At 38.3% G+C, this 23770-nt stretch overlaps 1 protein-coding gene across 7 annotated transcripts in view; it reads right to left on the reverse strand.

Moving 5' to 3' along the window:
• Positions 1 to 23770, reverse strand: part of LOC116715817 (beta-1,3-galactosyltransferase 1-like) — a 147611-nt gene that overhangs the window by 82960 nt on the left and 40881 nt on the right. For 6 of the 7 annotated variants that reach the window (XR_004338261.1, XR_004338260.1, XM_032556496.1 and 3 more), the window contains exon 2: positions 3760 to 3815. The exons of the other annotated variant lie outside the window; for it this stretch is intronic. The gene's annotated coding sequence lies outside the window, so the exon portion shown is untranslated. The remainder of the gene's footprint in view (positions 1 to 3759; positions 3816 to 23770) is intronic. 7 annotated transcript variants of the gene reach the window in all.

Raw genomic sequence — 23770 nt, forward strand, 5'->3', positions numbered from 1 at the left:
CATTTAGTGTGAGGGGTGACCTTTTCACAGAGTCCCCGCTCGTGGCGTTGGGGAAGCTCACATATGTAGGGGATTTGAACTTTAGCTCACGCAGAGCATCTGACATATGGAAGATAACCATTTCCCTCTCTGCAGGCGACCGCATGCACTGAGCAGCAAATAGAAACAGAGTGACAGCTGCTCTTTATGTCTTATTTAAACAGACATTAGCAACAGTTTGCCTCAGTGGCCAAGAGCAAGAATAAACTGCTAGATTTACACCCCATCATCGAAGATAATGAGGATGATGTGGAGAGACAAGAATTCGGGTAAACTTTAAAATTCATTTGTGGAGGGCTCCTCCTATAGAGCTAATAAAAACAAAAAGCTTAGCAGTCGTATTTCACGTTAAGTGAAAGGCATGGCTGTATGCTAGCTCAAGCCCCATAAAACACACTAATTCTTGCTAATTTTAACTCTTGTAGATGTTAAACCTGCAACATTGCACCGAGGAATAACAATGTCCAGCCCAGACTAAAGTTGTGATGTCTCCACCTCTTAACGGAAAATTCAGGTCCATTTATTCAGAGTGGCAATGGAAGCCAGGAGAAATGTCTAAGTTTATTAGTTTGAAAATGTAACCACACAATGAATATAGAAGCATTCAGTTTCTGTTCTGACCAGCTGATGTGGACAAGAATGAGTCAGTACATTTCTCCTGACAACGTTACCAGAATAGGCAATTCTTTCATTAGCAAAGCATGCAGTGATTATGCAGGTCTCACTTTTCACCACATAAGGGCTCCATGTTTTAGCTGTGGAACGCTGCAGTAATGAAACATTATTTCAAGAAACAGGTCAAGCACTTATGCTAAAAACTCACTTGAAGGTAAATGCCTCATAATATTACAATAATAAAGTCATAATATTACAAAAAGATGAAATATAACTATTCTTGTAATAAAGATGTTATTCTCATAATATTTCGACTTTATATAAGTAATATACAACTTTACTCACCTCTAAATACAAAACTTCTTGCCTCCCACTGCCTGCATGCTGCTTTCCTCTCTCCAGCCCCCCCACCACCCACCACCCACCACTCCCCTGCGATGACACACATCACTTTTTGGCATGTTTGGGAGGAAATACTTGTCAGAGGGAACACTTTGAATGACTGCAGTTGCCTCCAGTATTCCGAAAATGCAGTTTCCCCCCCCCTCTTTCTGTAAAATATTCAACCTTATTCTCCTCCGGTTGCAGAAATGGTTTGGTCCGTTCAGGAGGTTCTAAAAGGCCCTAATTGCCAAACCCCCAGCTGATGCCGATCGACACAAAACGCACAGCGCAGGAATGCGTTTGGCTGCTTTGTGCTTTCGTACGTTTCTCTCTTTGTCTTCTCTATTTTGCGTTTCACATCACGAAACGTGGAGCCTGGAGTAATTAACTCAAAGTGGGCAGCCATCTTGGGTCGATTCTAATTCAATTGAGTTCTTTTGTTAAAGTGCCAATCCCCAACAAAAGTCATCTCGCGCTGATATACAGAACATTTAGTGATTTCAGTATTATGAAGGAGAATGAATGCATTGATTGACAAAAGCTGAAATCTAACTGCAAACAGAAGTAATACAGCATGTAGGGGATCCAACATCTGTCTATAGAACTTTAAAGAATGTGTTGATGTGCCACAAACGTCGATATATCATACTGGTGTTTTATGTGGTAGACGACACAAAGTACAGAGCACAAATATGAAATGGAAATGTTTGAAAAATATGACAAAAGCATGAACGGTATTGAAAGGCAACAGTATCTAGCCTTTCAATTCTGATATCCCTGATTAAAATCAACCGACTGCCTTCAGAACGCACATAATTAGTAAAGTCCAGCTGTGTGTAATTTAATCTCATCATAACACAGCTGTTTGGTGAAGCCCTCAGAGGCATTAGTGAACAAACGGCATCAAGAAGACCAAAGAGACACAGCAGACAGTTCCAACAGAGCTCTGTTCAAGCCGTCATCCCAGATTGTAACAAGTACAGCAGAAGCACAAACCAAAGAAGACGTAGCTGTCCACTGACAGGCAGGGGAAGGATGGAGGGAACCAATAAGCCAGGAGTACGAGATCAAGAAGTAGAAAGCCAAAAACAACACAAATGAGGTTCACCTTCCAACAAGACAATAACTTAAAAAAAAACAAACATACAGCCTCAGCTACCTCAGCTGCAATTGTTCAGATCTAAGCACATTTAAGTTTTAGAATGGCCTAGTCAAACTCCACACATGAATCCAATTGAGGATATGTAGTAAGACTGTAAATTATAGGGATTGTTGCAGTAATAAATTATTCTGACAATTAACTGGATAAAAACAAATTGGCACATTCTCCAGATTTTTAAACCACGCAAGCAAAAAACTTAAAAAGAAATAAAATAAAATTACTTTTTCTATTACTTTTTTTAAATAAGCAAAGAAAAAATCATTACCTAAAATGCAGTAACATACATATTATACACATACATGTTTAGTGTATTTGAACCAGTTGGAGGTAAAACAAACAAACCATGCCACTTGAGTTTTGGTTAAAACATAATTGCAGACAAAGGTTTTTTCTTCTTATATGCAAAATGTATTTTGTAGTTCTGGGTTAGTTATTACTCTGAATATGTTTATTTTTCTCCAGCAAATGTCCGTTTTTCAGTCTAGACTCTAACGATTAATCAACTACTTCATTAGTGGACGATTATTCTAATAAATGATTCATCACAATTAACCCGATTAATCGTTTCAGTCCGAGTATACTAATGTTCACAAATGCGCTACACACTTAATATTTTACAAATGTTGAAAAAACACAATTTTGCTTCGCAGTGTTTCCGTTAAATAAGAAGCACAATTAAAATGACACATGAACAAGTTTATTCACGCGATAATAAACGTGCCACGCCATCATACTCCAACTACTTCCTGTCGTCTTCTTTGTAGTTTGCACCAGTGGTAACATCTGTTTTGCTGATCATGTGACTCGTGTGATGCGAAAAAAGTGTCTCCATTGCAGTTTTGCAAATAAACCCATTTTGACATTGCCAAGAAACCGCTACATGCTAGCAGCAAAACTTATAAAAAAAACAAGAGGTTTTATTTTTAATTGCCAAGTTTCAATTTAGCAAATTTATTTTCAAAATGTGAAATTGCACACTTATATGGTCAATGAAAACTCAGATATTGCTGTGCCTTATGACCAAACATGTTGATTTGGTTGGCCTAAATGACAAAGTTCTCAAAGTCTGCTTTGTTGTGCAGAAGCAGCTTTTCTACTATCGTAATGTCTAAGCAACGTTTTTCTAAACGTGCCAGACTTCAGTGTTTTAACATGCTGAGCAAAGCTTTTAGAGTTTGTTCAGTACTTACAAGACTGGCGGGAGCTGTTTCAAATAGTCTGGAGATGGCTTTACAAACCTCACCAGATTGATGGGCAGCTACAATTGCTTCTCTAAGGTATCATTTAGACATTTTTGCTTTGTTTTTGTAACACCAAAACTGTTATTGGATGGTGTATTTCCATATCTGTGAATGCAAGAGTGTGCCTCAGAGGCAAGAATAACTCCAGCCTTATTCCCTCTTTTTGGCTTTCTTCCCATTAAAAGCTCAGTGATGTAGACATCCACTGTGTCAGCCTATTATGAAGAGACTCTTAAAATCAGAAATAGGCTTAACCCCCGACTACGCAGTGATTTGACAAACAGACGAGCAAACTGAGGTCAGTGTAGCATGTCGTACCTGACCCTGCTGGCTGTCATCTGACGCGGCATGTCCGCTGTCTATTCACACCATCACTGGAAGAAAAAAATAAAGACAAAGCAAGGTCAGAGGATCTGTGGAGACTACAGGAACGGATATGTGAGAGAAACGGCACCGACACGCTCGGATTCATAACTTTCTCAACATGTTTTTCTGAGACCGAAACGTCATTGTGCATCTGTAGAAAATAAATCCCTTAAAGATGAATAAATGAATTTCAATTTACTTTAGCTGAACCCAATCTGTCAGGAGATAAAGACAACAGATCAGCGATACACTGGCAAATTGGACACACGCAAACACAGCCTCTCCTTTGTGTGAACTCCAAAACAGCTCGAGTCGACTGAAATGCATCTTGACTGGAGTTTTAAGTGCAATCAAGTCGATGGCTCATCAGTATGCCGAAGCCGCTGCCGCCACCCCCTCCTATCTCTGAGCCGTGGCAACAAACAGACACGATGGAAGACGGAACGATCTTTCACCAGAACTTATCATTCAAGACCCACTTGCGCCTGCAAAAGGTCAAATGAAATTCTGTTCCATCAAACTGGGTTTTTTCACTTGATTAATAAGCTTCTCGTGCAGATGCTGCACCTAAAAACACGAGGCTCTCAAGAGTGCTTCAAGTCGTCTCTTACGTTGAGGATGTCACCGGTTGATACGGGTCTGACTGGCAACAACAACGTGACTTTCACATTTCAGTGTCTTCGATGATCTGCTGAGACCTCTCCTAACACCTGATATGAAAATATTGAGTAAGATATTTTTATTGATGTATTGTCACTGTCAGAAAAACATGGCCTCTGCAGTACAGACCAGGAGGGTTTCCATGCACCCCCCAGTCTTCACATTTTGGGTGGGGGAAGAGTCCTGTATGTACTTTAAGACCTGTCAAATCTCTATACAACGTCATAAAGTCTCTACAGTTAATCAGAGTTTCTGCAGGTTTCACCAAGTCAAATTTAAGACTTAAGACCTTTTTAAGACTCGTTCCTGTAGTCTCCACAGATCCTCTGACCTTGCTTTGTCTTTATTTTTTTCTTCCAATAATGAAATATAAGACCTGCATGGCAACAGAAATGTACAGAAGAACATTTCACACATTATATATGCATATACAGTACAGACCAAAAGTTTGGACACAACTGTGTGTCCAAACTTTTGGTCTGTACTGTATGTCTAAGAGTGAAAAACTATTGAGGAACAGATGGCAGAGATTAGCTATAGATCTTGTCACTCTTACTGTAGTAGACATTAATTACATCAATCAATGTGAACTGTATTTCAATCCATAGCAACAACTTTGTTGAAATAAACTTCTTCACTTTGTGATTCTTTTGCAGGTGCAGAGCACAACATAAAGCAGCAGCAGCAGTAAAGTAGGGAACCCCAACACTAATCCATAAAAATCCTCTAAAGAACGTCCCATGAAAGACTTGGCAAAAGAACCATTAGCAGGGACTTTAATTGGCAAATTGCAGAAGCAAAGAGATGCTTATGCACTCCAGGGAGTAGTGAGGTGACTGGATATAGGAGAGGAATTAGTAACAAGGAACAGGTGATGAATTGATAATAGAAACGGCAAACCATTATCCAGGAGCCAGATCAAAAATAAAAGAGTACATGGGTAAACAACTGCACTTCATTTAAAATAAATGTTTAGTTTCATGAAAGACGCAAAGTCAAAGTTGACGGTGAAAATGTAAGAAACCAAAAACAGTTATCCGCTAATTACTTAGCGCAAGCTAGTCCGAGCTTATAGTCAATATAGGAAAGCAATACTTTAACAAGTGTAATATATTAATTATCAATAATAACAGATGGTTATGGGGTAAATCTTTCAAGCCATCCTTTAGTAAGAACAACATTAAACATCTGTCACTTTAATCTTTTTTTAAAGGTACCATGACACAATCCTCATGTTATGTTATCAGCCTTTTAATTACATATAAAAACTGGACTGAAACTAAATACAGTCAATTAGATTGACAATAATAAAATGATTGACCTTTTCATAAAATGCATAAAAAGCAGACTAGGAAGATTAAACCCAATCAGTTCTAGTTTTAGCTATGTAAACAAACCAACTCCACTCTAGGATAAATCTTTCCTCTAGGTATAATGACAGTTTTCCTTTTAAGCTTTAGGTTGAGCTTAACAAGCAATCCTCTGTGGCTTTGTGTTTTTGTCGATTAAAAATGAGCCAAATTTAGATTGTTATATCCAAGTTTTTATCTGCATTCATCTACCTTAACAACAGCGCTAATGCTAAAATCAAACAGCTAGCAAGCTCAGCTTCATATCAAACATCTGAACTGTGCTTTTCAAGGAAATGGATTATAACCAGTTTTATTTTTTTTTTAAAGTTTGGATAAACTATTTCAGACACAAAGCTAATGCTAACGTCAAACTTGCTAAGTTACTGAGCTTCTCTGATTGTTGACAATAAACAGCTAACTGCAATGTTTGGGGGGGAAGTTTACAAGCTACCTTACTAGAATACATCTAAAAGAAAAGGTTTATGAATTTTATTCCTTAACTTCAAAATACTGGGATGACAAAATCAACTTCATATAAACTTTGAATAATTAAGGTACAGTTTTAAATTAGTGTTAGACTTATCTAATACTAACTTAGTGTTAGATAAACTACACACAAACTCAGAAATCTGAAATATTTCTAATGTTTCAGATTAGAAATATTTCTAATCTGAAATATTTTTTTAAAAATACCACCTTAATATCAATTTGTAACCAATGCTGCTGGTTATATTGTAAAACTTTTTTTTATTAGTTTACTTTCTTTGCAAAATCATATCTGTCAGAACCAATGGGATAAAAAAATAGATTAAAAAAACATAAAGTTCCCCATGCAGTCTGTGAATCAGTTGTCTGGGAGATTGATGTATTTTGGATCCAAGAGTGGAAATGACTGACATTACTGTAAAGCTTTGCCTAAAGGAAACCCCGAAATGAAAAGAATAAAAAAAAGAGAGATCTGAAGATGAGCCCCAGTGAGGATGGAGTCGGCTCTCTGCTAGCACTCCCCAGGAAGTCTGCAAGGCGAGCCGAGTAATTGGGAGAAAACTTCCAGCCAGTGGACTCAGACTGTCGTTGCTCGGCAGTCAGCAAACCGATAGCAGCTTCACCCAGCTGTCAGCTCAGATCCGAAGTAATCAAACACCGCCATTAACAAGCTGCTCATGCTCCAAAATTGCTCATGGAGAGAAGGAAATGACCTAACTAAACAGAGGCAGAGGAATACTTATTAGTGCATTACAAACGCAGAGCAGTCCGGCCTCACTGCAGAAGCTAATTCAGACGTCTCTGTCGTGCATTTTGCCTTGCGGTGGAATCATGCCTCTGCTTTCCATTTACATGATTTTTTCCGATGATGGGAGAAATGTGCCATTAGGAATGCATTACGTCTCCCTCCCCTCGTCACAGTGCTAATCAGCATAATGTGAATTATTGCTATCATTACAGTGGGTGGCTGAGAAATAACAGTAGGTCTTAATTATTCAACAATGAGAAATAATAAAGGGAAAGCAAATGCACCTTTAGTTTGTGCAGCCAAGAGTCATTAGGTTTTGGATCCGTCTCCCCTTTGGGAACAGAACCAGGTCCTGTGTCTGTGTTGTGGGTATCGTTCAGAAGTCTAATGAGCAATGAGCCCCGCCCCCACCCGAACCTGATGGCCACCTTGGTGCTGCTTGAGAGAGCAAAGGAAGAAGGGAACCATAGGAACCCGGTGGATGTGGGATTCACAGTAACTGTATCAAGTTACAAAGTCTCAGGCTAATTACCATCGTTTCCGTGAGCAATTAAAAAGGAAAACTGGGGGCGTAATTTGCAGAAACTTGTTTTTAATTCATGTTCATCTTCCATTTTCCAAGTTAATGTAGGTTGGGTTATTACTCAGAACTCTCGACATGATATACTGTCTCATTTATATTTTTAGGTATAATCCACTCCTTGTAGATGGAGCTAAAAAGTATAGACATATTGCAGATCCCATTTGGAAGGCAAAAAGCTGCTGCCTGGCAATAACTACCATTGGTTTAGCTGTTAAGTTGTCAACATAATGCGCTAAATCTTGAATGTATGTGTGATATATAAATGAAACAGGAACGCAGTGATTTGTTACCAATTGTCAGCACTATGATAACTAGACAGAAAGGTCAGAAAAAAGTTTTAATGAAGAAAAAAATAGGGAGGGATAAGAGAGTAGGCCAGTTATGCTAGCTTGACTTTGACAACTTTAACATGTAGATGTGCTGTGGAATTTGGTGTTTTTCAGTTCAGTTAAAAAATTTTAAAAAGGCGAACTACACATGAACTCTGACACATCATCATTGGAGCAGATGTTGAAATTAGCCAATCTACCACCACTAGATTAGCTAATAGCAGATGCAGCTAATCTACCACAGCGATCACTAAATAATCGCAAAATAAACATGAAGCCTAAAACCATAGTACTATAATGGACTGAATGATCTGTTATTTGTGTGGGAAATGTTTGAGTGTGTTTTGGTGTTGATTATATTAGTGGTGTTATCAGTTGCTATGGCAACGAGTCTGTGTGTGTGTAGCACAGCCAACAGCATAAAAAAAAATAATAATAATTTTAGTGGTTCTGAGTTATTCTCCAACAGTTCTGCACTAAATTAATACATCTTCAGGTTTCATTTCAACTGAATTGTTCTACCGTGGCAAGAATCGCCTTTTTGTCCTCCAGCGTTGTGCGCTCATGCAAAATTTCCGGACAAAATCAACAACAAGGGCTCCATGTGCTCCACTTGAAACCTTTCATATGTTGTCATATTACAACCACAAACATTTTACGTAGATTTTAGTTTATAGATCAGCTCTTTCTGGAGACTGAAGGACGAACCTCCAAACCCAGTTTTAAGTCGCACATAGTCCGTGATTTTTTTCCATTAAGAGCTTAGATTTTTTTTTTTAAAGGGAGCGAATAAATGATTCTATGCAATCAATTAGAGTTGTAATAGGAACCTGAGAAAATATTTGTTTCAATAAGGTCTAGATTTAAATATGCAGTCTTAATATATTAAGTATTTTGATGCAAGACTTTGGGATCAATCCTTCCTTTGTCAAAAATCTGTAGTATTAAAATAATATTTCATACTATTACAACTTCAACTACTAATAATGTGATAATCAATTGGCGTTAAAACTATGTAACAAAGATTTGTGCTTTTCCTCTATTTTTTAGTCTATTAAGCTGTAGCAACACACATTAGGTTTCAATCAACACATGAAAGGAATCATCACTATGTTGGCTTTTTAAAAAGCTTCACATAATTCAAACCTGCCTGCTGTGCTGCATTATGCCCGAGATTTTTTACTTTTTATGTAGCAGTTCTGCAGAGCAACAAATTAAAATGGCCTTTTCCCTCCTTTGTCAAGAGAAATTAGTACTGCTGATTTTATCAGGTAAAACCTGTCAATCAGAAGATCGTCAATCTGAATCCTCGTTCAGTCGGCTCCAACGAGTGACGAGCGCAGCCAGAAGAAGAAGCTAAGGATGTCACGGCTAATTTTTAAATGCAAAAAAAAGAAAGAAGAACGACATCCGATCTAATCTCGTCTAATAGCTACAGTAATCAAAGTAAGCCCTGCGATTCCTTCTAAAATTCTTCAGATCCTTTTAACTTTAAATTTTAGGCCATGAAGTTAAATCTAAAGTCATCTAGCTGAGGTTTCAATTGTTTTGACCAACACAACAAAGTCCATCATTTAAACTTGCAAAGGAAAGCATAGAAAGTATTCTATTTGTATTTTTTATTTTAAAAACGTAGCTTTTTGATACACATGTGAAAGTGCGATGTGAACAGAAAAGCACTGAATGTCCTAATCTGTATGGGGAGACAGGGTGGTGGCAGCGTCATGCTGTGGGGATGCTGTTCTTCAGAAGGAAGTGGTCTGGGATGGAATTTGAAAAAGGACAGAAGTTCACTTTGTAAATGTAAAGATAATGTTACAATGGAACGGTTTGGATCAAAATCTTTCTATTTATTGGAAAGCTAGTTTTGAATTTGTGAAACTTGAGGTTTACAGACGCTCTGAGTGAGATTAAGGCAGCTTACTGATTCTTAGTTATGAAAAAATATGCAAAAAAATCCCACATTATCTTTACCGAGAAGTAAAAATCGGAGCAGAATTTAGTTTTACAAAACTTTCACTACAAGGGACTCAAAACAAATGTACACCACACTTTTCAGATTCTTAGTTATGGAAAAAATATGCAAAGAAACACATTATCTTTACTCCATTTAACAGTTAAATGTCATATTGTATTAATTCATCACATAAAACCCAACTAAGGAATTTTTTTTGTGGTTGTATATTGAGAAAATGTTAAAAAGGTTCCAGGGCTATAAATAGTTTTGCAGATTAAAAGTCATTTTCCTAGAGATTAATAGGTGTTTGCTGCATTCAGAGATGGCACTGCAGGGCCTCTATGACCTTTCAGAATCAGCTGCCAATCAAATTAGAGTCAATTTCCTACTTTGACACGGTGATTACAGCCGACATGATTCACAGCTTTGAACCGGCGCCCTTCAAAACAAAACCAAGGATGTGAGCGTCGGAGGAAACGTCGAGTAACTTCGCCGAGAATCGCCTTCCCCTTCGGTCCGGATCCGACGGTCAACAGCCACATCCATCAGATCTGACATTTCGCCGTGACGTCCCACTGGCGCTCCGACAATGCTGATCACTGATCTGTATTGCTAACTGTGACGGCGGGGCGGGAGCCGCTGCCTTTGTGTGGTCTGAAAGGTTAACACAGATACGGGTTAGATACCGAACCGAACGGACAGGATAATTAATGTTCATCCCCGAGGCGTCCCAAAGCCTTCCTGTCAGCCGCTGCTAGCAACATCGACAAACTGAGTAGACAAGGAGCAGGTATGGAAATGAACTTTGTTTTTTTTTTTTCCTTCTGTTTCGTTTGGCCGGCCGGCGCTCGATCTCGTGGGTGAGAGTAGCGAAGGAAATGAAATCCAAGGTCACATTTCAGTCGCCCAGCGTGGCCGATTCGGTTTCAATTGAAATTCCGCCACGTACCCAGATCACACAGGTCTCCGTCAAAGCAAAGCTGGACGCCACACTCCGCCGGCTTTGCACAAAAGTCAGCTCTCTTCCTTGTGAAGTCTCTCTAAAGCCTTTCAAATCAGCAGAGATGTGAATCATTGGATATATTTTCTCCATTATTAAGCAGACCCTTTCAGGTGAGGGTGTGAAAACCTGACAAAACATTTATGGAGGTTCTAATGTCGAAACTGCTTACCTTCTGGGGAAAAAAACAAAAACAAAAAAAAAATACCGGTGAGTTTTCCAGTTCAGCTCAAGTTACTGGTGCAAAAATATAAATGAAACTATTGACTGATTCCTTGACGGGGAATAAATTTATTCTTTGACCCAAAAGGTGTTATGTATAATGCACCAGTCAGAGTGCAGAGATGACTCTACAAATGCTCAATCCAGGTTTTCAACCATACAGAACTCTGGTCTGCCTAAAATCCTAGACTTCAGTTCTGTTGAAGTGAACTCTAGCTCGGTTTGAACACATATGTGAACGGAGACCACGCTAAAAGCAGGAAGTGGACTATAGCGCAGGGCATTCTGGGTAAGTACAACCAAAACAAATGCACATCTATTGCTGGCAGGAGAAATGGCTCATTGTCTTTTACCAGAGACGAAAGAGAAATCCTACAACCAACTACTGAAATTTAACACCTCTCCATTTTGTTTATATTTTTTGAAGGAGGAAATTGCACTCATCTTCTTCAGAGGTCTGAGTCGTTTCCTTCAGTGTTTCTTGGTGCAGCTCTCCTACAGGCAAGGTGGGGGAACAAGTCAAAAGGTTTGCTTTGTTTGACAGTGTAGTGTGAAAGTAAAACACTTGGAAATGCAACAAATGCTGCAATTTTGGTCCCCAAGTGAATCAAGCGTACAAGACTATCAGGCGTGAAAACAGCCTTAGAGTGAGTCGACAACCATAAACCGCCGAACTCCGTCTAACACGTAGATTAGTACAGGACCATTTTGGTCTGTACCTTTTACCACATTGGGTAGGTTCATCCAAACCTGACATCAGCCAGTGAAATGTAAAGCACCATGGTACGAAAACACCCACCACCACTGGACGACTCCATCCGTCTACCAAGCTCTCTTTCATCTCACCCATCCCTTTACCCAACCATCCATCACTTCATTTATTAATCTGTCCATTCATCTATCAATTCTGTTATTTACCCCTACATCTGTCTGTCAATCAATTTCTATGTTATCCATCCACCTGCTTATCCATTTTTTACCCTATTAATACACCCATTTTATTTTACCCATCTGTTCGTCTGTTTATACTATTTTAACAATCCCACTTCATTACCAACTTGCCCTCTTTTTTTTGTGCAGACTGTTTTAACCAGGAAAGCCTCCGAGGTTGGATGCATACAATAAATAAAATCTTTCAGGCTTCAGACACTTTAAATAAATCTCGATCCATCTTTATTCTTTTGGACAACCCAGTGCAAGTCCTCTTGTGAATTTAGAATAACATGCTCCTGTCACCATGATTAATGTCAACCTGACTCCGTTTGTCTTTTCTGTGCTCTGTTCCACACAAATTAATGGCAAAACAGACCTTTTTCACTCCCTCTTTCTCTTTCTCAGGAAATTCTGCTTCTCTCCATTTGTTCTGCCTTGTTTAAGGAAATAAACATAAAATGGGTGAAGAAAAGCACATTTTGTCCTTTGTCCATTCAGCCTGGAGTTGCTCCCTCCATCATTTTTCTCTCTCATTATTCACCCGTCTTGGTTCCTTCTTACTTGGCTGACAGTTTAGAACAAAGTTAGAGGAGCTGAATAACAATTACACATATATATAATGTAGCTTATGTGCAACCCTCTGTTTTACCCGTAGCATTATCCCTAGATTTTTGAATGTTAATGTCAAGCTGTTGAAAATGAAAAAAAACAGCTTTCATTTCTGTAATTACATACCTAAAGGAGTCAGACACACTCGTCTTAATATTCCTGTTTTGTGTTTGTTACATGACTCTTAGCTGTAAATGGTTGACATTTTCAGCAGGCACTGTGTTATTAAAACCCTAATTATGATTTAAATTAGAATCTGAGATTTAGATAATTAAGTCCTCAGATATGAAGATTAAGGGTCTCTCTCAAGCTCTCAGCATTCATTGTTGAGAATTTAAACTTGGGACCTTAAAAAAGCCAGATTATAAATATACATTAAAAAAAAGTCTTAATATGAAATTGGAGTTCACGTAGAAGCAGGGTATGTAGGGAAAGTTTAGCCGAGACAAATCACAGGATTTTAGAGCTCAGTGGGGGCTGCATCAAAAAAATCTATTTTAAATTTATTATATATCAACGTTTATACCAATCGTAACCTACTTACTCATAAGCTAAATAAGCAACAAAGGTGGGATTGGTTCAAATGACTTTTTCAGTTTTAGGCTTGACTGAATAAATATCACATGTGGTGTCCCTCAAGGTTCTATTCTCAGGCCACTTGTATTTTATATGATCTGACTATGGTGATGATTCACAGCTTTTTATTTCTGTCTCCAGTTTTCAACTTTCAAATTTATTTTTAAATTGAATTTGGCTGCTTTCTTTATCTATTGGTGCTACAGAAATGCCTTGACACCATAAAACTAGAAAAACAGAAGTTATGTTTTGTTTCATTTGTCTGCATTGTGTGTATCTTTATAAAAACCCCTTTGTGTTAATATCTCATCGGTGATAGTTATGATAAATAGCCTATTTAATACAAAAAAGAACTTAATTACAGCTACATTCTAATATAAATTTGAATAAAATTGAGAAAACAAAAATATACTTAGTTTACATGCAATAAAAACCATTATTCAACTAATTTGAGAAAATTAGATAATTCCTTGCTTCTGTAGAATTAAGACAAACCCAATAAGATTCAACATTCATTTAATCTGCTGCTAAAAATCAGTTTTATGTTTCCATTCACATCTTTCAACTAGTGCAAATTTAAAATAACCCTCTTTACTGCAAACAGTTTTTCCCCCCTTGCATAGTAAATTATGGAAATTGCATTACTGATTAGAATCACAATGTAATAAGATTTTTTTTTCTCTTCCTCTCCTACTTTCAATCAGTGCAGCTGTGCATCATAAGGAGAAATGGGTCATATCGCCCCATTTCACTTCTGTAACCTCTCAGTTCATAATGAACAGTTCTTAATGAGTAAGCTCTTTTCAGGCAATCTTTAACATGAATTGTGTCATCTTCATTGTGCTGCACACTTAGCCTTTCAATAGATAAGTGGCCACCACCTTTCACCTTACCATGCAGATGTAGGAGTCTGCTGTGTTACTTTGCTAAAACGGTCCAATGTGGACAACAACCTTAACCCCATTGTGCCAAAGCCTCTTAGGGGTTAGCAACAGTGGTGAACTAGAAGTGAACGAACGTCCAACTGGTGATAAATTTGCGCGTAAAGTTCTTAACATACAGGAAGGGATGTTACTTCATTTCCATTTGTTTCATGTGAAATTTGTATAGAGAGACGATAATCACCTGCCCTTTTCCAGCCAATCGACCGATGACATCACCATAATCTATGATAAACACAATAAAGCTACCTAGCAAGGGTATGTTAGCATCTAGCTTACTGGTAGCTTCAACTGCCTCTAGTCAAAGAACGCTAGATGTCCGTGTGCAACCCAAAACTTTGCCTGATAGAAAAGTCCCATGAGAAAATATAAAACTACATTAACAAGATTATTGTATTTAAGGCCAACTTACACTTTTTAAATAAATTTGAATCATTTTATGGCCTTAAATTTAGATATGGAAATTTAAGACTTTTCAAGATGACATAATTCTTAAAAATTAAAATCAATTCAATATGCTGCTGCTGGAGTCCTGACCAACGCCAGAAACACTGACCAAAATTACAGTACTGGTTGCTAGGTTACATTTAAAATCTTGCCTTTGATAGAAAAAAGTACAAAAATTTTAACACACATATTAACTATAAGCCATGTAGATTTAATCATGTTTCCAGGTTTGTACTTCAGGCCTAATGCATTTTTCTTATCCTATATTCTATTAATAGAGCACATCACCTTACTAAACAAAAATAAATAGAACCTTGATTTAATCTCGAAGTACATTTATCTTAAATCTATTTTAATGTGGAAATTAGGTAGATCTCTCTGCAGGTTTTGCCAACGTGAGATTAGTGGAGTCTGACATATTTAAAGTGACACATGAATGAGCAAACAAATTACATGTCCCAAGTCAAACTTGTGCTGATCAGTGTAGATTATGAAAATAATGTCTGGTAATAAAGCAGCAAGACGTTCCCTCAACCATGAGCAGGTTCTTATAACAGACAGCTGGGTAATTAAGTTTTAGAAATGAAAGCGGGAGACAAAAAAAAAAAAGACATTAAAGAGGTTTAGGTAAAGTTTATTGTGATATGTTTTTTTTTTTTCAGAAGCACAGATTTAGGATTAAAATTGTTGAGACTTCTCAAAGAAAATAATCCAGACAAAAGATGTCAAAAAAAAAAGAGAAAAAAAGTTTTTGTGAGAACTAACATTGTTCTAAATAAAGCCCAGATAATTAAACTGCCACTCAAATCTAATTCAGGTTAACCTGCAATGTGCACAAAGAATGACAGACATTGTATTGAATCCCTGACATTAACTAGAAGAAGTCTTTTCTTCGCAGGTCAATCTCAATTATCAAGCCGAGGAACCTCATGTCTGACTATTTCTTAAAAAAATTAATAAATCACATATTTCTTGATCACCGTTTCTGTCTGAATGCACTCTCTTCCACAGTCTGCAAACATTTTTGTGCACTTGTGCCACAACGCTGAATCCAAATTGGATACAGAAAGGCTACATCTCACTGATTCATACATTTCATATTATTTTGAGGCCGTTTTCCTGCCATTGGTGGAAGTGCATTGCATTATCCGGTGAAACATAATGAACATGGAAAAATTTGACGTGTATCCTCCAACATTAACTTCAATCAAAAGCTAGACGGTTGAACCTGAGGTAGAGTTGAATCCTCCAACAAGACAATGATCCGAAACACGAATCAAAACTTTATATATATTAGCTAAAGCAGACACTAAACAGTTTCATGCAATAAAATTTTAAAGTCAATGAGTGAAGAACTCGAAGGTTGTAACTTAGCTGGAAGTTTAAATACCACAGTATAGAGTTATATATTAGTATAACTCTATAAAACTAAAAGAGCTTCTTATGGACCATAGTATACTAAAATAGTGTTTTATTATGAAGTCATTCTTTTAAATACATATATATATATTATTTTTTTCTTTTTGTTTGCTTGTCTTATAAATCAGCGGTTTCGAATAATCTGAAATCAGTGCAGAATAATTTACTTCATGCTCAAATCAAACTAAGCATAAAAAAAGGAAATATTTTTCCTTTTCAAAAATACATTTAAAAATACAATTTTTACATTTTATAGATTTGAATGAGAAATAATGAAATTCAGTCCAGGTTTTCTTAAAAAACTGCAGTAGTCTTTCACTTTAGTCCCAATGGGAAGCCAGGACTCAGATGCTAACATCAGCATCATTAGCGGCTAGCCGTTAGCTGCTAAGGTATGGTGGTATTTTTTTGATAATGGTTGGAAAACTGCATATACTCCACCTGGTACTCAAAGTGCAGCAACATAAATAAAATGGAGTATTCTTCAATTTTTATGTAACTTTTATATTAAAAGAACCAAACAGACAAAACAAGAAGGCAACAAGTGTTTTAACCAGAGCCCATAATAGTAACTTGCAATAATGTCAGAAAAAAAAATAAAACTGACACGGCAATTATTTAGTATCTTCTTACAGAACAATTAAGTTTAAATAGGTTATTGTTAAAACCATTTCTAATTTTTCCCTACAACACTTGGAGAAGCTGGAATGCTATGCTGTACGTTGATCATGAGGCTGAAACAATATCTCATACACTTCCTGTCTGAAACTTACTTTTCAGTTTAGGTGCAAAAGATTTTCCCAGGCAGCTTTTAGGGTTTTATGCTCCGAGGAACGACTCTGCAGATCTCAGATCAGCTCAGTTTCCTTTTAGTCCAAACTCTCAAGCTCTCTTCGTCCTGGTTTTTTATTGAGAATCTTAATTCACAAAGCCATTATTTCACCCAGTCACTCACTCTGTTTTATTAATATTAATTCACCCCATTGTCAAATTTACTTGTCAGGCTTTAAAGATACACACTTTTTATTACATTTCACTGCTTCTTTTCAGTCGTTCACATCCGAGCAACCTAATTACCAGCTTGTCACTCACTTCACTTGATTTAAAAAAAGAAGAAAAAAAAAAAGTGCCCCGCACATATTGCATTGCAAATTCATGCAGCTTTCAGGGAAAGTGCAAAGCAAATCATGTTAGATGGGGAGCTTGAGCGAGCCGAGCCTGAAGCCTGTTGAGGCGTACAGAGTGATGGAGCTGCAGGTAAAAGGATTTAGCTCCTGTTATGGATCTACAGCATCTTTCGCTCTTCGTTCTCTTCCCCACCAGTTTAGCCCCGTCAAAGGGAAAGACGAGACAAGTCCTCACTGAGTGCACCTTTGATCCCTGTCAGACACTCGCGCTTTCTTCCTCCCGTCATCCTCCTGTCTGAAGGCTCGGCCTGTCGTCTCCGCTCCCTCACCTTCCCACCGTTTTGTCCTCACACCCCGCGGTTCGCCGTGTCCCAGGAGGACCTCGGAGCCCTCCTCCCTCCCTTAAGCCTGGTGGCTGATTGGAGTAGGCTTTCTATGCCACTGGGAGTGCACCTAATAGTTGGCGTTGAGGGCTCATTCCTCCCTGTTAACAGCTAACCGCTACAATCACTTCACTAAAGGACCGACAACGAAGCGGACGAGTGCTAAGAACAATGAGGTGCTACGTTCAATCCGCCGGCATTGATTCCACTCTCACATTAAATGTACATAAGAGCTTCGTTAACACATCCTTTATTTCCCCGTTTACTTTGTAAGCCAATATATTTGAGGGGTTTCAATCCAAGCGCAGGCTGTGATTTAGGCTTCTTATTTACACAATGTTTAGCAAAGGTAACGTGTTGAGCTTTTCTTGAGTTTTATTAAGATTTATGTGTTTACATTTATGTGTTTACGATGAAACAAAATTGGAAGGAATGTTGGTATTCAAATATGTATCAAACTTAGAAATGTATGAAATGGCTGTTCATGTGGCTACCTCTGCATAATTATAGTAGAAATGCTTGTACATGTACAGTAAATGATAATCAAAATCTACATTGCTTATGGCAAGGCAACAAAATCAGGGCTTATTGAAAGGAGGTTAGGAAAACAGGAAAAGTGATTGCGGAAAATATTTTAATGGATTCTGCCCTATTTATCTTGAGATTATATTCCTGTGGTCATAAATATGTCCAGAAGGAGCATATTTTTATAGACGGTCTCTCGCATGCCCCCAGAAAACGATATCTATTGTATTCCTTTGCGAAACAACATATAGTCCAAGTGTCATATTTTGGATTAGACAAATGTTACACCTAGCTTAATCCGTCTACTGTCATCGTTACTGGTGTATAAAATATTAAAATTAATGATGCTTAGCCTGGTGGGAGGGCAAGTAAAGCCTGGTTGCCTACCAGGCTTAAAGTACACAAAGGGAAATCATAATTTTATTTGTTAGTTAAAGACGCAAAATTCATTGAAGAAAATTAAATAACATTTGTGTATTCAAGCTGGAGCTTCAAGGCAAAGTAGAATGAGCTGCAGCTTCTGTGTTTAAATGTGCTTAGTGTTGAAAATGTGAAGGGGTGTGTGGTCTGCTGCAAGGAACTTTAATCCAAACTACTTTTTTTTTATCATCATGACAAATCTCAAAGCAGCTTTTGCTCCAGAAGAACAGTTAGACAAGGGATTTGCACATGGCATCATTCCAGCCTGGTATCTGTTATCTTCCCACGAAGAGACCCGGTGACTGAGCCATGCCTCAACGAAGCAATGAGCCGAGCCCCCTTCACTCTCTCGTGCCGTTACATATTCAATTAAATTCAGAGTCTCCTCGTTGGTAATAGTGATGAATATGCAGGGTGTTAATTTCTTTGTGTCACAGTCTCAGATGAAGGAGACATTGGGGGGTTGGCAAAGCGTGGAAGTTGATTGGATCCCTTGTCACTCCGGGGCAGACTGGTGGAGGTTAATGTTTTTGCGAGGAAGGACAAAGTGTTCTGAATGAGACCTTCCTCTGCTCCACGGCGACTGGCACATTTCATAACGCTGCGAATCACAGCAAATTATGCGAGTCAAGCAGAGATGCCTTTCAAGAAAGGTTCTCCAAGTAATCCTTTAGAAATGCACCAAGATATATAGCAGGCCTGTATGAATTATTAATAAAGTTATGAGTTGATGAACTCTAATCCTTGGCCTCCTTCGGTAGTCTTTGAGCGGCATTTCCCAATTTGATACATGGATACAGTCCTGGTCAGTTATTGGCACCTCAGATAAAGCTACGGAAAGGAACTCGTCATCTTGTCTTGCTGTCACACAATAAAATTATTTATTAAATATTTAGTGTTGCTCCATCCTCTACATAACTTCTAAAATCCAGATTTATGGAGGTATGTTGAGTTCTTAGTTCACTTGTGGGTACAGTATCACTAATGTGCTAATAGCAGAGCTAATTTTTCACTTAGTGCTTTAGCTCTTTAGCCAACTTTGAAAATGTTAAGCGCACTTAGCTTGTCCTAAATTAGCTTTTCCTGAAATATGTTGGGATCTCAAGGTGAGTCGTGCCCAAGGACACAAAGGCAAACAGACGGAGCAATGTTTCAAACCGGCAACACCAAGTACAGGACAAACTTATACTTCCTGACCCACCGTCGCCCCAAAATAAAATTAGTATTCAGTGCAATATGATCTACATTAGTTAGAGATGGTTAGCTAGCTAATATTAGCTAATATATACATTTGAAAATCACCATAAACATAATTGGCTTTACACCAAACAAACAGTTTCTGTCTGTAACATCTTCGTGTCAAGCAGCTTTTACTTGTAGAAGTAGAAGGCTAACGTTAGCATGTTTACTCTGTTCTGATATTGTTTGACAAATCTTACATCCTCTTTCAATCTGACTTCATTTCATGTGCAGACAAAAAAACAAAAACACAGTTGTCACCTTCTCATAAAGTTCAATGCTTTAAATGTAAAATTTTAAATCTGGAATTTTTCCAGGGTTTCATCTGAGTACAAGCTGCAGCAGCCAACACAGTCTCTCACTATCAATGCCAACGCATAAAAATTAAGAAAATGGTTCTGCAAAACTTAAAAATAAAGAAAATGCAGACGCCAGGTATCAGCTGTTGGCACTCTGATACTGAGGATTTAAAAAGCCCTACAGCAGCACATTGAGGACACCTGGGATTGAATCAGAACATTTGTAGCTTAGACATCATTGTCCTCATTACTCTGCTTAAACCAACCCTTCATATCTTATGGACATTTTTTTCCTAACAGCCTCCATTCCCTTAGGGAAGTAATCTTATCTAACAGTACAGTATGGGAAGGTTCTTTGATCCACTTAATGAATTTGGGTTTAATTATCTTTTAATACATCTTCATTTAAGCTGAATTGTGTTATTTTTAAAGTGGGGGGAAAAATGTGGATTCTTACAGATGGTGACAAGTACAAGTCTTTAGGCAGGATTGTACACCTGTGATGATAATCTATCACATATGGCCAGATCTAAACACATGTCATCTAATCCGCTGATATTTTCCATAACAATAGAATAAATCACCTGAACTAAACTATTGCTAAGACACTAAACCTGAGTGAAGTTGCCCCACAAACCCCAACTTATAGAACTTAACCAAATTGGTGTCAAATGTTTGTGCAGCAAACTTTTTTTGTTTTGTTTGTGCCGTTATTTTAATTTTGTCTGTCAGACAAACAGACAAACTTCTTGAAATAATATTAGATGGCTGTTAATACTATGTAGCATAGTGGCATTTCCCTTGTTTTTATTGTTGTTTTGTGTATTCCTTTTAGATGTCATTTTTACTGTAAAGTGAACAAGGCTGTTAGCTGGTGTGAGGATGGAAAGCTTTAATTTATCCGATCATTAGAGTCATTCCCATTCATCCGTTTTCTCCAAAGATGGCTGTATTAAAACACGGAGCGGTAAGAAACACAAGCTGTTTTGGTTTCGGTAATCAGCTCAGTATGGGGAGGCTTTCCTAACAAAGCCCTTCTCTCCTCTTCATGACTACTTTGACGGCTCTGCCAAATATATCTAGTTTATCTGCTGGATTTCCAAACCCTCTCTCCCCCTCCTCTGTCACAACATTCGCCGTGGAAATCGATGATGGTGACAGAGCGTGGGAGGCAGAGGCTGCCAGAACAGTATCATCCCCGAGTCGCTGATGTCACCTCCAATGCTCCCTGCCACCGGGAGCGCTGCCAAAGTCAGACTTTTTCCCGCTGATTCAGCCGGCAGCCGGGCCTGATGTGCATCTTGGGATGCCTGGAAGCGTCATTAACTGGCATGGAGGAGTGTTGGTCCTGGCAGGGCACTGCCACATGCTTCTGGCTTCACACAGCCGAGCACCGCTGCAACGCTCGGGGGACGGAGGAGAGGCAGAAACAAGAGGACAAAAAGGATAGTTGAGAAGTTTAAGGAGGAATAAGTGGAGGGATGTAAGTGAACCCGAGAGGGACGGTGTGTTCTAGCCGACAAAACAAAACGAGGTGAGATGGAGAGAGAGTCTGGCAGGCTCAGTTCCCCGAGGCTCAGCTAGAAAATCCTCCGTTTCTGTTCTCCGTCAGACAGACACCATCCCTGCTCGGCTTCCTACACTCGCATTCCACACTTCACCGATCTTCTGATGCGCTTTTTAATCTGCTAACATGAACGATTGGGAGGACTGACGGCAGACGTTTCAACATGGAGCAAAAACCAAAAAAATGAAAGAAATGATGGGGGGAGAAGAGAAGGATGCAGAGGAAAGGGGAGAAGGAACAAAATCGCAAAGAAAGAGAACAAATGAAAAAGAAAGAAGTGAAGGAAAGAAGAAGAAATGAAATGGAAGGAAGGAATAAAGTATGGAAGAAAATGGAAGGCCGAAGGAAAAAATGGGAGGGTAGAAAAACAGAAGGAAAGAATGAGGGGAAAGACACTAAAGAGGTAAGGAAGAAAGAAAGAAGGGAAAAGAAAACAACTAATGGAAGGAAGTTAGGAAGGAATTTGAGAGAGGAGAGGAGAATATTAGGATGAAATAAAGGTCCAAAGGATGGAAGAAAAGAGGGAACAATGGAGGAAAAGGACAAGGAGAAAATGATGAAGAAAAAAACAACTAAGAAAAGAAAGGCAAAAATGAAGAGGAGGAAGAGAAGAGAAAAGGAAGAATTTGTGGACAGAAGGAAGAAAAATAAGACACGTGGAAGAAGGAAGAGAAAGAAGAAAAGGGAGTAGTGGAGAAAGAATGGAGGATAAAAGGATGAAGTGAAAGATAGAACATTTGGAAAGAAGGTCGAATCAAAGGATGGACAGAAGGAAAGAGATTAGTGGCTGGATTAACATGAATGAACCTCCTCAGACAAGAGTCCAATAAGGTTTCTAGTATATTTATGAAAAGTATTTAGAGCAAAACTTCTAACCCTCTCAGACTGAACTGAAACCACTTTAGGACGCTAAGAGAACACAAAAAACAAATCCACACACGACCGCCTGTTTTCCAGCCCCACTCCTGAATCCTCATCGTTTCTGAAGCCGCAGTGAGTCTCCCCTTCCAGAAGCTGCTCCACGCTGCGTCCTCTGCACAAACCCCAACTTCAGACGGCAGAATGGAGATCTGTGCTGTGGATCAATAAGATTAGAGCTGTCGTTAGCCCCTCTGAGATCAACCTGCAGGGGGCGAGCCAGAGGGTGGGTCCATAAAAGAGCCGGAGGAGGATCGCTTTGTCAGCACATGGTCAGAAAACAAACAATATTCCAACCAGGAACCATCTGCACTAAACCAAACTACATCACAACAACATGGAAGAGAAAGGAGAGTAGGACAGAATAAGAGAGTTATGTGGAGCTGCAGAGTTATGAGTTTCAGTCAGAGAGAGATCGAGAGGCAGTAATTGGCCACTTTCAGGAGCACCTCCACAGGTCAGCACTTTCCATCCAATCCGGTCAGCTGCTTTCAGCTCATTATGTGAAACATGGCTGATTCCAGGAAGAACGTACAGCATGGTACAAGGCAAGGCTTTAGAAAGGGCTTAAAGGGGCAGTAGCCCAGGGCGACAATTTTTGGCGGGTAACCACAAATTACTTTTTTTATGAATGCATGTTTTTCAGATTTTGTACTTTACATAAGACTGATGGGCTCAAACTGAATGAGTTGTATATTTTGGGAGTTTTATGAATACAAATAGATTTTTATTTAATTTTATTTTACTTTTAACCAGGTAAGTTGATTTAGAACAAACTTAAGAAAACATTAAATCATCATACAGCAGAACACAGCAGAAAACTGAACAACCTAAAAAAAAATATAGCCATATCCATACTAACGAAATGTATTATAATGCACATAAATAAACAGTTTTGTCATGAACTATGATTTTTACTGAGTTGATAAAGGTCGATATTGAAGTTAGTGTAGGAAGCTTTGCAAATTGAAAAGTCAAGTATTTGAAAATTATAAAGCTATAGTTATTTTTTCAGGAACAACACGGAGCTCCTGGACAAAGGACATATTAAAGCTACTATCATCAATGCATAGCTAATTATGTATAGAACTATCTATTAATGGATTGTAATTTGCATTAACAATAGAAGTTTTCTTTAGTAGACAGGGCCCACGTTCTTCTAAATCAGACATTCAGTGAGACCTGGATACATTTTATTAGCTTCTACAATCATCAAAAATTAC

The sequence above is a fragment of the Xiphophorus hellerii genome, chromosome 24 (genome assembly GCF_003331165.1).
Source record: "Xiphophorus hellerii strain 12219 chromosome 24, Xiphophorus_hellerii-4.1, whole genome shotgun sequence".
In the NCBI taxonomy this organism is placed as follows: domain Eukaryota; kingdom Metazoa; phylum Chordata; class Actinopteri; order Cyprinodontiformes; family Poeciliidae; genus Xiphophorus; species Xiphophorus hellerii.